We start from the raw sequence: 15,641 nt of genomic DNA on the forward strand, positions 1-15,641 counted from the left end.
TTGGCTCCTGGGACCCATAGGGTCCAATGTTAACCAATGCAGGATTGCGCCGCGGTCTTCGAACGCCTACCGCAACGGTGTAGAACACCAGTGCAGTTACCTCATATCCCCTTGTCCCACCTTACAGGTCAGGCAGCCGCCATTTCAGGGGGCCACATGGCATTAATTTTAAATGTGTCACACCTATCTAGGCCTTGCATACACACAGTGACAGGCACATTGCGGATTGACAAATGTGTGCAATAAATAATTTTTTAATACCTCAGTGTTGGATGACTCTCTGCTCGCTGTTCTCGTCCATAGGGCACGTCCGCTGGGGCAGGTGAGGAGATGGCAGCATCCTCTGGTCTACAGACCACTGGTGGACCTGTCGACAATGAAAGAGAGACACGTAATAGTCACTTACAGACTTGATCGTGCAACAATCCATGAACTGTGTGCCCAGTTGGAGGCAGACCTGATGTCAGCAATCCGCCATCCCACAGGGATCCCCCCCTCGAGTGCACGTCTTGTCAGTACTCCATTTCCTGGCAAGTGGGTCCTTTCAAACTACAGTGGCCATTGCATCAGGGATGTCCCAGCCAATGTTTTCTAACGTGTTGTCTGCACTGCTGAAACACATGCGCAGCTACATCGTTTTCCCTCAGGTGGAGGATTTGCCTACAGTGAAAGGTGACTTCTATGCCCTGGGACATATCCCCAACATCATAGGTGCCATTGATGGGACACATGTGGCCTTGGTACCCCCCCGCAGGAGTGAACAGGTGTACAGAAACCGTAAGAGCTACCATTCAATGAATGTGCAGATGGTGTGTTTGGCCGACCAGTACATCTCCCATGTGAATGCCAAGTTTCCTGGCTCAGTGCATGACGCTTACATTCTGAGGAATAGCAGCATCCCTTATGTGATGGGGCAACTCCAGAGGCACCGTGTGTGGCTAATAGGTGAGGACAGGGACCCTATACCCTGTGAATAGTTGTCTGGGTCTGGGGTTGTCCCTAAGAGTTAGTGTGTGTCTAACAGTTGTCCCTCGACATTTGCAGGTGACTCTGGGTACCCCAACCTGTCATGGCTACTGACCCCAGTGAGAAATCCCAGGACAAGGGCAGAGGAACGCTACAATGAGGCACATGGGTGAACTAGGAGAGTGATTGAAAGGACCTTCAGCCTCCTGAAAGCCAGGTTCAGGTGCCTCCATATGACAGGTGGTTCTCTCTACTACTCACCAAAGGTGTGCCAGATCATCGTGGCCTGCTGTATGCTGCACAACCTGGCTTTGCGACAACAGGTGCCTTTTCTGCAGGAGGATGGTCCATAAGGAGGTCTTGTGGCAGCTGTGGAGCCTGTGGACAGTGAAGAAGAGGAGGCAGAAGAAGAGGATATCAACAACAGAAACAACGTTATCCAGCAATACTTCCAGTGAGACACAGGTACGAAGATGTCACTGCCTCACACATCTCATACAATTGTTAGACCTATCATATGTCCTTCACTTTCACCCAGTGTATGGACCCTGACTTGTCACTTTGCCTTTCCATTTCACAGACGTGGGTCCCACTGTGTGACCTCTGCTATATTACCTCATGGACTAGAGCTGTGTTACATCGGTATGTTGACAATACAATTGACATTGCTATTTTCCTTAGTTATTGCAAATACACATTTGTGAAAGCACAGACTGACTCCAGATTGTTTTGTGATTCAAGGGTGTTTATTTCAGTGCAAGTTAGTGGAGGGGGTTGTAAAACGGGCAGGGGTGATGGTGGAGGATTGTCCATGGCAGAGTCCAGTCTATTTGTTTCACAGGTGCATTGTCTAAAGGGGCATAGGAAGTGGAGCTAGGGCAGTTGATGGGTGGACAGGGTGACAAAGTGGGACAGAAGGATAACATTCATGGGGGTCTCATTTCCTGGTGGGGGTCCTGGCATTGTTCTCTGTCTTTGTCCTGGATCTCAGTGACCGTTTGCGGGGTGGTTTTCCATCTGCAGGGTGTGGGGTGCTGGTGTTGTGGTCCTGTGGCGGTGCCACCTGTCCACTAGCGCCGGCGGAGGTGGTGGGCTGTTCATCATCCAGGCTAGTGTCAGGGGCCCCTTGTTGTGCCACAGTATCCCTCCTATTGTTCACAAGGTCCTTCAGCACCCCTACAATGGTGACCAGGGTGGTGTTGATGGACTTGAGTTCCTCCCTGATCCCCAGATACTGTTCCTCCTGCAGCCGCTGGGTCTCCTGAAACTTGGCCAGTACCATTGCCGTTGTCTCCCGGGAATGATGGTATGCGCCCATGATGTTGGAGAGGGCCTCGTGGAGAGTGGGTTCCCTGGGCATGTCCTCCCCCTGTCGCACAGCAGTCCTCCCAGTTCCCCTGTTTTCCTGTGCCTCTGTCCCTTGAACTGTGTGCCCACTGCCACTGCCCTCAGGTCCCTGATTTTCTTGGGATGGTGGGTTTGTCTGGGTTCCCTGTAGTGGTGGACACACTGCTGCTTGACATGTCCTGGGGACAGAGGGATGGGCCCGCTGAGTGGACGCTGTGCTGGTGTTTCCTGAGGGGGGAGGCTCTGTGGTGGCATGTGCCAGTGTCAGGGAAACCAACTGTCCCGAGGTCCCAGAGGGGCCGTGCTCGTCATCTTGATCCAGTTGGACAGAGCTGCTGTCATCACTGTGGACCTCTTCTGTGGGGGGAGTGGACATGTCTGGAACCTCCTGCCTGGTGACGTTGGGTAGGGGTCCTGCAAGGGTGTAAAGGCATGATTATTGCATCTGTGTGTGCCATTGTGTGCAATGCGTGGGTGACCCTGTACTCCAATGCTTGCATTCTTGTCTAGGACCTTGTGTGATAGTTGGTTTGGGGTCTGTGTGGGTGTCTGTAGTGGACATGGTTTGGTGATGGGTGTCCATGCTTTGGTGTTGCATGCAGGGCTTGGTGTTGGGATGGGTGGGTTGTGATAGTGAGACATTTGTGAGGTGTTGGAGTGATAGGGTGAGGGTGGGGTATGTGATGGCATGCAGGTAAGGTGAGGGATGTAATAGTTAAGATTTGACTTACCAGAGTCCATTCCTCCTGCTACTCCTGTGAGGCCCTCAGGATGCAGTATAGCCAAGACTTGCTCCTCCCATGTTGTTAGTTGTGGGGGAGGAGGTGGGGGTCCGCCGCCAGTCCTCTGTACTGCAATCTGGTCTCTTGAGACCACGGAACGCACCTTCCCCGTAGGTCGTTTCACCTCTTCCTGATGTCATCCCGTGTTCTTGGATGCTGTCCCACTGCATTGACCCTGTCTACGATTCTGCGCCATAGCACCATCTTCCTGGCAATGGAGGTGTGCTGCACCAGTGATCCGAATAGCTGTGGCTCTACCTGGATGATTTCCTCCACCATGACCCTGAGCTCCTCCTCAGAGAACCTGGGGTGTCTTTGAGGTGCTATGATGTGGTGTGGGTGATATGTGAGGTGGTGTGTGTTGTGATGTGTGAGGGGATGTGTTTGTGTGTGTTGTCTGAGGGGTGTGAATGTTGTGTGAGTGATGGTGTTGTGTGCCTGTGAATGCTAGTGTTGTATCTGGTGGTGTCTCTCTCTGGCCTTCTTTCGGAATTTTTGGTAGTAAGGGTTTGTGGGTGATGTGGGTGTGTGTTTTATATTGGATTGGGTGTGTGGGAGTGGTGTGTGTATGTGTATCAGGTGTGTGTATTTCGAATTATCCAATGTGGTTGTGTTTTGTATTTATTGGTGTGTACCACCAATGGTTTACTGCGGTTGAAAGACCGCCGCGTGGATTCGTGGGTCGTGATAGTGTGGGCGTATTCCTGTTGGCATAACGGTGTTGGTTTTGTTATCACCAGTTTATCACTGACCTTTGGTGTGGCAGACTTGTGTGGGTGTCTGGATTTTGGCGGATTCCGGGCTGTGGGTCGTAATAGCTGTAGTGGAATTCTGCCGTCGCAGCGGTGTGTTGACGGTCTTCTGCACGGCGGTAAGCGTGATTTACTGCCAATGTTGTAATGAGGGGCTATGTCTGCCACTTTATAAACGGTGACACTTTCAAGGCGCATGTCTGTGTGGTTACTTCTGTGTTAGACTTAAGAACGTGAATATATGTTGCCAAATGCTGACATGGGGTGCGCTAAAGCATTCCTAAACCAACACTGACCATGTTAGTTCATCGTCTGAATGGGTCATTTGCTCATAATGATCAACCAGTGAGGCTCCTTCTGGTTGGCACCTAATCCGCCCTCTGTGTTGGAGGATTCAGGCTTTTACAGGTTGTGTGGTCTGACCTATGTATGTCAAGTCACAGGGGCATTTTACACACTAGACAACAATCCTTGTGTTGCAATTTGTAAATTTCAGTTGATTGTGTGTAATCCCATTTATGCTTACACTTTGTCTATCATTTGTGAAGCTGCAGGCCGCACAATTCTGGCATCTAAAGTGTCCCACTTCTGTTGGTAGCCCTAATGTTTGTGACAGGTCCTTTGCTTTCATAGTCGGCCTAACTGCTCTCACAAGGTGCTGATGGATGTTTTTGCCTTTCTTAAATGCAAACAATGGTTGTGGAATATGCAGATGAGATGGGTGGAGAAGTGTGGCACAATGGTTAGAGCAGCAGAGCCTGATGCAGAGGTCTGGCCCAGGACCAGGGTTCAATTCCCGCCTCGGCGGGTCTTGGGCTCAATTCCCTTGGACCAGATAATTCTCACCTCAGTGCCTAATCTAATTAATGGGTCCCACTCTGTAACTCTGGGCAGTATCTTGCTTAATCTCCACAACAGCCCTGACAGTGCTTGGATGCCTCGCTTCACCCTGGGGGTGCCCAGGAGTGGGGCTCCTCACAGGGAAAAGCCAGGAGGGGTTCCACAGCCAGATGCGTACAGCGCCTTGAGACCGTAACGGGTGAGTAGTGCGCTATACAAGTGCAAAGGTTACAGTTTTACAGATATGATCGTCCAATGTATTTTGATTCTTATTTTGATTTTTGGGTTGTATGTTAAGATGCACGTCAATGGCTTGTCATTAGATTTGCTTTTTGGGGTCAAAAGTGTTTCACGTGGTGTAAACCAGGCTCTTTTAAGGGATGATTTTACCTATTTTTTGGGGTAACCCCTGTTTATTAATTTGTTCACCAGAACATTTCCATTTTCAAAATAGTCTTCTTTATTGGTGCAGTTTCTCCTAATATGGAGAAACTTCTCAAAAACTTCTCAATAGTGAGATTTTCTTTTACAATCCTAGAATGTCCACTTGTGAAATACAGCAGTGTATTTCGATCAGTTGGTTTAGTGTAGAGACTGACGCACAGTTTGTTATTGCTTGTTTGAATGTATAAATACACAAAATTGACTTCCTCTGCATTCAATATTACCATGAATTTAAGGTCCAGTGAATGTTGGTTGAGCCAATCATGAACACTTTATAAAGCTGAACCTGTTAGCTATCCCTGGGGCAAGAACTACATCCCATAGCTACACCCTTGATTTGGAGGAATAGCTTAGTAACTTGCCTTGTCTGTCCAGTTGGTTTCTGATCATAATGGATGGGTATAGCGCTATAAGAATTGAAGTCACAAGATCCCTGTTTAAATAGCAGTAATCTTTTATCAGTCACCTGTGTAGTTTGCCTCTCATCAGCAACAGTCTGAAACTGCTTTAAAACTACTGTAATCTGTTGATCAAGAATATATAGTCTAACCAACATCAAGGCATCTTTTGTAGAATAGGGTAACAGGAATGACATTGCCTGCTCTGAGTTGCTTGAGCAGAACATGTAGTGAAGGTGATGAGGATAGTCGGTAAATTTTCTGGGGATGCTAAATTAACTGCTGAAAAGGCCCTTCCTGTGCCCCAATGCCACTAGAGGGGCTTGATAGATCTTGTCTAATAGATCGCTTTTCTGATAGTAGTCAGTAACACCTCATCTTATTTGGTAATTGCATTTGCTGTTGCCTGTAGGGGACTCACATCCAGATTCAATCTGCCAAATTCTGTTTTTGTTGCTTGTCAATCTGTCAGGATCTTGACTGGTTCGGCAGAATTGAGATAATGCTTCAATCTTTCTCTCAGCTTTATACCTGAACTGAAGGTACACTGTAGCTGTGACACTCCTTTGGGCCATGGATATGTTCTCTGATTTCAGCACAATGCTCAGTTTTGTATAGCGGAGAAAATGAGATAACTCACGTAACTTCAGAATAACTGTCATGCAGGCAAATATATATATTTTGGTGTGTGTGTATGTGTATATATACACGAGCAGGGACAAACCTTAAGAGATACCGTAAGGAAACCTATAATCTATAGAAAACAAGAGGTGAGAAAACAAGCAGTGAGCAGTAACAAATATGAACTCTCCAAATTGAGCACATACACTCAAGCAAGTAACTGCAATAGTTGGGGAAAGAGATAGGAGGGGAGCTGAAAGGGAGAATAACAAATGAGGTGAGGTGACTGGCAGTCTCTGAATGCCATCTTCAGTGACCGCACAAACAGCCAAAACAACAGCAGTCATTGTCAGACAAGTACAAACAGGCTAACGTATGTTTTTTTCTGAAGGTGTTACCCATTACCTGATAGTGGTAACAAATAAGAAAGGGTGCAATAGCCATGCCACTGCCTCAGTACCACCCTTTCCTATCCTTCTAACCCATCTTACCCTGGTTCACTGTGATGTACCTTTAGGTTTCCCCACGGGTGCAGTTGCCACCTCACTCCCTTAGCACCCCCTACTTTCAACCAACTAGATCCTTGTCTACTGTGATGCTCCATTAGTTCGCTCCAGCATCACCACTAATGGCCCAACAGCACTATGGAACAGCACCATTTGAGAATGTAAGCTGTGTGCAACATAAGCCCTCACATGTAAAGGTGGTGCATATACTTTATGTTTGGGTCCAATTTTCCCATCTGATTCTGGTCTTAAAAGCTCCTAATCCCATCACCAGTCAGTCACAGTTGTCCTTAGCGAAAGGCATGTTGCAATGATTTAAAATAACTTTGTAGTTAAAGATGCAAACATCCATAATCATTTCAAAATCACTATATCGTTTGTGCAGCTGTGATGATAGATTTCTAAGGGTTGAATGATTTGTAGAAGATTCTGGATTCCTTGACATTTTTTAGACACTTTGGGTCTGATTACAACTTTGGAGGAGGTGTTAATCCGTCCCAAAAGTGACGGTAAAGTGACGGATATACCACCAGCCGTATTACGAGTCCATTATATCCTATGGAACTCGTAATACGGCTGGTGGTATATCCGTCACATTTGGGACGGATGAACACCTCCTCCAAAGTTGTAATCAGGCCCTTTATATCATCTTGCCCATTTTCTGAGGTGATGCACAAAATATGTTTTACAAGAAAGCTTTGTTCAACAGTCATTAGCCAACTCTTGTGTTATATTCCTGAGCCATGTCATCAACCAATTGGCAGTTAAAAGAAAAGCGGACAGAATTGGACAGATTTTCACTATGGAGTTCGCTTGTCGTGTTCCAAGATGGGTGTGTCTCCGAAGTTCAGCTTGTCGCCATGAGACTTTTAAACTTTTCAGACTGTAGCAGCGATCTGTGCTACCATGACTAGCATGCACATTTGGAAAAGTCAGGTGCCACAAGGCAAGGCAGGGTGTTGGGATGCTGATTGGATGTTGTCTGTACATACAGAAAACAAAAGCAATCCAATCTGCCTGCTAAGAATATAGGGCCAGATGTAGCAAAGGGTTTTTCCCATTCTGTGTCAATGGGAAAATGTGTTAGTACATATGGCCCATAGACACATATGTATATGCAAAACAATGGTTTACTAATGGTTCATTTATTAAATTATTAACACATTTGAGACAATCAAATTGCGCAGCCTTTAATGTCATGAATTACAAAGCTATCTCCTCCGATCAAAACGTTTTTTTGAAAACGCCTTTGCAAAGCAACGCAAGTAATCGCAAACAATAATCACAAAAAATGCTGATGTGCAACAATGATTGACCAAGATCAGATCAACATTGCTGGGATACAATTTAGTCTGTTTGCTGTAGTGTCGATGACATTTCAACCTTGTCAGTAAATCTAGGTCATCTTCAGGACTGATTACGGTACACCTGAAAAGGCCAAAGTTTAGTAAAATGCCATGGTATTAGTGTTAGAGGCTAGTATCAATATACAACATGGTAGTCACTTATTTTGTGGGGCAGAAAAATGTCCCTAAAACACAAAAACAACATCACAATCAGATAGGGCTACATAGGGTTACATACAAAGTTTTTTTTAGCACGATAGCCAAGAAAGACCATATATATTCATTATTAATAAACCAAAGGTGCTCTCTTCCTCTAGTCTCTAGTTAATACAAAGAACTCTAGTTGATACAGTACCTTCAGTATGGTGTTAGAAAGAGGATTGACATTCCTGTACCATCATTGGAAAAATAATGTACTGTATCACTGTATCCTGTATACTCTTCAATGTCTTTCGTTCTTTCTTTCGATTATACTTTATCAATCCTCTAAGGTATTGAGTCTAGCCTCAAGGGAGTTACACCGGTTTATCCATTTGTATTCCATCCTTTCTGGGATCTTCTGGAGATCTCCACCTCTCTTTGGTTTAGTGGCCACTTCAGTTACTTTGCAACAGATGTCTGCATCGGAATGACCTTTCTTTAAAAATGTGTTGCCAATGGTACTGAGGCATCCTTAAAGCAGACCCCTTGCCTATTTTCACCTACTCTTGTTTTATCTTGGTATATTCTTATTTTAACTGCTTGTGTAGGGTAATCCACATAGACCAAATTACAGGGTGTCATATACAGTAGACTACATTTGAAGAATTGCAATTTGAAAAGGCCTTAAGGTTCTGCCTTTGTATTGTTGCGATTGAAGGACTTTATGTTAAATGTGTAATGGCCGGCATACTAAGTGGTCCTTATTAGTTCTTTTCATTAACTTAAGCATCCCTAGAAGGTAAAGCGTGGTCCCTGACGTTATGGACTCACTTATAAGCAAACATAAGAGTCCATTATAAGGTTGCCCTCTTGCAACTCATTCCAATGTTTATTGACAATGTTCACAATTTTATTATTGTGTGGACAGATGCTTTCTTAGTTCATGTTTAGGTTTTTGTGGTCAACAGTTTCCTCCTAGTTGAAAGCCAGGCCATTGTTATGGTAGCTTTTGCAGTCTTTTGTGGATTGCATCTAGCTTCAAATCATTCTGTAAGAATTATGGCTTCAGTTCAGTGCAGTAATTCTGTTCAAATGTACATTTCCAAAGAAGTCTGAAAAATTGGCCATCAGGAAGGCCATCTTCAAGACCCTAAGTTGGAGAATTTTATCAGTTGTGTGTAACCTTACCTTAGCATAATTGATTGTTAAGTCAAAATGATTGATCAGATTGTCCATTACCACTGTTATAGGCAGGTATCTGATTATTATGAACTGGATTAAGGTAACACACAAAGTCAGATAAAGTCTGCCTTGAGTCTTTCCAAAGACAAAATATATCATCTGTGCAATACTTCTAAAAGCAAAAGGATGGTCAATACATACTTGATTACATTTTTCCATTCCTGCTGGAGAATGTTTGTATACAATGATTTCAAGTCCATTGGAGCACGCCATTCAAGGTCTGTTTCAAAAAGAGCATCTTAAATAAGGTTTATCGTATGTGAACTATTCCTGACAAACTAGATGTTTGAGGAACAAAGGGGTGGATTTATCAACATTATCAACATTTGAAGCCACACAGTGCAGTAACCAAAGTTACTGTGCCGGTTTTTGTGACAGGGAGAGAGCAAAACAGCACTATGTCTACAAAGATTTGATGCTGATTCTCTCTTTAGCTGTATTGGCGCTAGTGCAAAGGTGTGTGTCTATGCATGCAACCTTGCAGAATAGTGCAAGGGTGGGTGTATGATATCTAGCATAGGTTTTGTACTGGAATTATATCCTTCAGGTAAAAAATATTATGCTTAGACATAGTTAGGTTATACTTTTATTGGTTTAAAGCTATAATAACTGATAAGATCCAACTGAAAGGGAAACAGCTCCCATGAGTGTGAACGTATAAAAACTGATAAAGACCTGAAAAAACGCAAACTAAAATGCTGTCCAAGGAAAGGAAAGTGAGAGCAAATGAGCCATTGTTATTTCATCCTGAAGAGACTAATACAATGTAACTTTGTTATACAAAGTGTGCAGCGAGAAAAACTGGCCTAAGATTATGCGGCTTGAGTTTTATTGTTTAGGGGAGCCCATAAAATAGTGTCTATTATTCCTTTTGACTCTTCCAGTTTTGTGTGCTTGAATCAAAGGTGCAGGGCTTAGAAGTTTGTTTTAAACCTCATCTAATTATTTTATACACTGCAGAGAATCTGGGAATAATAAAGTCATTTTACCATTTGGTAGTGTTTACTTATTTCACTCTCTGGTGAGATAGCTGAACCATTAGTATCTTGGCCAATATGTACTATCACATTTGCTCGCAGACACAGAATGGGTAAAACCCTTTGATAAATTAGTTCCACTTTCTAGGAGGTCAACTGCAAAACACCCCAGGCTTTAAACATTCCATGCAATGTGTAGTGACAGGTATCTGTGAAAAGAGTGCTGTCCCCATTCACACATGGGAAAGTTGTGTAAACATGACACAGACTTTCTACATACCATCAAAATTCATATCTGCAAGGTACAAGGTGTTCTGTTGTTATGTGTGATACTTTAACCTAATCCTGGCTTTTCACCCAACTGCACTTTACTGCTGGTTTTTTTGTTGTGAGTTGTGAGCTTCAGTAAGGGTGCAATATACAACCTTCCTATGATTAAAAAGTCAAACATAAGTCCATCGGCTACAATTCCAATGGGAAGACACTACATACCATGCATTACTTACCCTTGAAATGAAAAATGTGCTTTATAAAAATTACTGCAAAAAACAAGATGTTTTGTAAACACTGATTGTTAAAAATGGGGTCTCTAGTTGGCAGAGGTATACACACTTGTCCAAATAGGGACCACAATCCTAGTCAGGGTAAGTTACACACAATCCAAATTGTCCTGTGCCCACCCTCTGGTAGTTTGGCACTGAGTAGTCAGGCTTAACTTAGAAGGCAATGTGTAAAGTATTTGTGCAATGAATCATACAGTAACACAGTGAAAACACAACAAAAATACACCACACAGGTTTAGAAAAATATAAGATATTTATCTGGTTAAATTATGGTTAAAACAATAAAGATTCAAAAAGCACAATTCAAAATATCACTTTTGCAAGATTGAAAATCTTAGTCTTAAATCTTAGAAATCAACAGTTGTCTCTTGGTTGCACAAAGTACCTGGTTTACGTAAAAAAATGACACGTATGGAAACCGCAGAGGAGGAGATGCGTGAAAAAATATGGTGTGCGTTGGATTTTCTGGCGCGGCACAGACTATGCGTCATTTCTTCCCACGCTGCAAGGGCTTTGCGTCATTTCTCGGCGTGCAGTCTTAGGTCCTCACTGAAATGCTGGGTTCTTTTTGAGGCCCAGGGACGATGCAGGGAAATCCTGGGTGCGCTGGAAGAAGTCACAGGCATTGCGTCGATCCGGTAGGGCGATGCATCAAATTTTCTGTTGCAAGGCAGGCGCTGCATCAGTTTCCACTCGGGGAATCAGCTGCGTCGTTCAGGCTCAGCTGTGTAGCAATTTCTTGGTCACAAAATGGCTGTGCGGCGTCTCTGGCAGGCTGTGACTCGATTTTCGGTGCACAAGGAGTTTCCTAAAGAGATAAAAGGCCTGATTACAACTTTGGAGGAGGTGTTAATCAGTCCCAAAAGTGACGGTAAAGTGAGGGATATACCACCAGCCGTATTACGAGTCCATTATATCCTTCAGGTTCAGGTTCAGGTCCAGAAGTGTCCGGGTTGGTGGGGTCAGAGACCCAGTTTATATACCCAAAGATGCCTTTGAAGTGGGAGAGACTTCAAAGAGTGGTTTTAAAGTGCACAAGGTCCCCCTTCAGTACATTTCTGCCTGCCAGGGTCCCAGCAGGGGGTTTGGCAGTCCATTGTGTGAGGGCAGGCCACTGTCCTTTGAAATGTAAGTGTCAGGCCCTCCACCCTCCCAGCCCAGGAAGACCCATTCAGTATGCAGTTGAGTGCAGGTGTGACTAAATATCCTGGTTTTGTGGTTGCCTGTGTGAAATGCACAAGGGAGCTGTCAACCAGCCCAGCCAGACGTGGATTGGAGACAGGCTGTAAGGCACAGATGGATTTTAAGTGCAGAGAAATGTTTACTTTCTAAAAGTGGCATTTCTGAAATAATAGTTTAAAATCTAACTTCACCAATAAGCAGGATTATGTAATACTATGCTGACCATACTAAATATGACCTGGTTACCCCTTTCTGATCGGAATCTACCAGTCAAACAGTATATAAGGGGTAGCGCCTAATGCTAGCCTATGAAGGGAGCAGGCCTCACAGTAGCATAAAACGAATTTGGGAGTTTTACACTACCAGGGCATATAAAACACACATGTACATGCCTTGCCTTTTACCTACTTAGCTGTCTGCCCTATGGGTTACATAGGGCCTACCTTAGGGGTGGCTTATATGTAAAAAAGGGGAGTTTAAGGCTTGGCAAGTACTTTTAAATTCCAAGTCGAAGTGGCAGTGAAACTGCACACACAGGCCTTGCAATGGCAGGCCTGAGACATGGTTAAGGGACTACTTATGTGGGTGGCACAATCAGTGCTGCAGGCCCACTAGTAGCATTTAATTTACAGGCCCGGGGCACATGTAGTGCACTGTACTGGGGACTTACAAGTAAATGAAATATGCCAATTGGGAATAAACCAATGTTACCATGTTTAAGGGAGAGAGTATATGCACTTTAGCACTGGTCAACAGTGGTAAAGTGTGCAGAATCCTAACAGCAGCAAAAACAGTGTCAGAAAAGTGGAGGGAGGCAGGCAAAAAGTCGGAAGATGACCACCCTAAGGCTGTCAGTTCTAACACTGATTCAAACACAGTTTTTGTCTATTTTTTGGGGTTAGGCCCCTGAATAAACACTGATATTCACTGATTTCAAAAGGTTCAGAAAACACTGGGAAAACACCACTGAAAACCAGCAAAACAATAAAAACTGAAAACAGAGCAGCCTAGAAATAGTTGAAGTCTTTTACCCCATTGGATGTGTGCTGTATAGTACATTACACATACTGTGTTGGAAACATTGGAAGAAATTAGAACATCCCTCCACTTTGACGCCTGTCATGAAGAGGTGTTGTTGTTTAGTTCAAAGCCCTGTCTACCATTTTTAGTACATAGGAATTTGCTTGTAAACCCATGGGTGGTTGCATGAGAACGCCCATGCACCACATATGAGATGCTCTCTGGACGCAAAACAACTACTTTGTATTTACATTAGGGCTATTTTTCATTGCAAATAGAGATTTTCACTGGAAAGTAAATTTCAAACCAACGATTTGCACTGGGTTGGGTCATTTTTGTGGCAAAACTATGTGCAAATTTTTAATCTGTCGCAAAGTCTTTAATTACCTAAAGGTTCCAGGGCTGAACCACTCCTGACCAGACTAGATCAGTAGGTGGATTAGTATGTATGTATATGGTACTAAGGGTTCAGAATTATTAGGTTGCACTAAGGATTCAGAAAATGTTGCTGGTCTTTGTTTTTTATAACACATTAGGTTTTTTTCTGGTTATAATTCTGTAGTGTGTACTCAGATAGGGTATAATATTCACTCAGTAGATTTTATTATAATTTCTGATATCTTTTGTCATTTCGTCTGCTTTTTTCTTTAGATCAGTTTGACCAAACTCAGCAATAGGCCTGTTAAAAGTTTCAAAAGATGCCTCGCCTCTTCCTCTGTTTTAATGATGGGGTCACCCAGTTTTTCCCAAGGAACTGGGTGCACTAATGTATGAAAGGACAGTGTTACAAGAGGAATTATTTCAATGGAGTTTGTTTCAGACTATTAAGTGTTTGTCAACATAATAATCCAACCAGAACCATATCAGAAATATTATATCAGCAACATTATCATGAATGCATATGAATCCATGCGTAGTCTATTGTATAAATGAGAAACCATTTACTTGTAGTATTGTGAACATACAATAAATGCAAAGTTTTTACTACTTTTTTGTGCTCTCAAAGCATGTCCAGCACAAACAATCACAATACAGCACTGGCACTTCCTCTTCTATAATCGGTATGTATGAAATCCAACAAATCAGAGGAAGTGCAAAGTCCTCCTCAGCATCAGTATCTAGTAATCTCTTCTCCAGCTCCTCAGGGTTCTCCAGTTCTTATTTACTATACCTGTGTAGTCTCACTCCCCAACACCATCTTATCTTTTGAAATATTACTGGTACATTGCATACCAGAAGACCCAAGTGAATGATATCGACCTTCGGGTACTCAGTTTCTGACATGTTTCTTCTTATACTTCTGTAAAACAGCTTGTTTGGGATCATCAAGTACAGTGCTTGTGGAACCAAACATGATAGGCACACTTGCAATGTCAACTATGTGTATACCCCTAAAAAAGTTGGAGCCACTCTATCAGCCATTCTATAGAAGACAACCACAAATGCATACACAGCAGTTCATAACACAGACAAAACAATGGTTCACTAAGGACTCATTGTGTAGGCTGTTGACCATTAGTACACAGAAGAAGGGTTGTGAATGACACCTGATTGAGGCAAATCATCTTTTCATAATGATACCTTATGTCTGTGTTCTTTTCGTGCTTCCTCTGGACTGTCCTGAACCAGTTTGCACATTCCAGCAGACAGTTGATGGCTTTAAGGCATGAAAGGACCTTCTGCTCTTGCATTGTTTTACAATGACAAGGGACTGAAATAAATGAAGGTAGCATGAGCAAAGGGAAGCAGCAAGGTGATACACTCTCATTTATCTGGAGTGCAGTGAGAGGTAACACCTAATGGAATGTGACAGACCAACCAAAGGAACCTAAATTGCTCGTGTTTTTGGAGTTGAGTACCGCAAATGGGGGTTGTGATGCCTTCCACCCAATAAACAATGAACATCCCCCTTCTGAGCAAGTTGGGCTGCCTGCTGCTATTTTCCCAAAGACATACATGAGTACAATCTTGATTTTGCCTAAATAATGTATAGAAAATGGATCAATATTTTTGCTCAGAATGTCTTAGTGATATAAGCTATACCACAAACAGCCTGCTATATTTAGTTTAGTCATCTTAGTCTGTTGAATGCACCTTCTTGGGGCAAGAAAACCTGGGTGGAACATTATCCTCAAGTGTCTGAACTGGTTACCTGTTTAGATCATTTCATTTAATTTTGTTCATTTCATGTTTCACAAGCAGTATCCTTTTTATAGGATTGTCCATTAAGGTCCAACCATGATTTGCCCAATTGTGTATTTGGGAAGTATTTTATTCAGTTGGATTAGCTCTTTTGATCCAACCATGATTTATCTAGTTTATTTGTTAATCCTGATGTTTATTGAGGGGTGTGTTGTTCTTTGATCTTACAGATGATGTAATTTGTTTCAGGTCTTAATACATAAATATCTTTGTTCTTTTGTTTTTGGCTGATGGAGCATCTTTGCATGACTCCTGTTTAGGTGGAAAAATTCTCAAAACGGTGGTTACCCTACGGGTTTGTGCTACCAAATA

General features: G+C 43.3%; 1 protein-coding gene across 1 annotated transcript in view; it reads left to right on the top strand.

The window, feature by feature from the left end:
• The window catches only part of LOC138284976 (baculoviral IAP repeat-containing protein 1-like), a 796,353-nt gene that overhangs the window by 156,803 nt on the left and 623,909 nt on the right, over positions 1–15,641 (top strand). The gene's annotated exons all lie outside the window — the stretch shown is intronic.

This window comes from Pleurodeles waltl, chromosome 1_1 (genome assembly GCF_031143425.1).
Source record: "Pleurodeles waltl isolate 20211129_DDA chromosome 1_1, aPleWal1.hap1.20221129, whole genome shotgun sequence".
In the NCBI taxonomy this organism is placed as follows: domain Eukaryota; kingdom Metazoa; phylum Chordata; class Amphibia; order Caudata; family Salamandridae; genus Pleurodeles; species Pleurodeles waltl.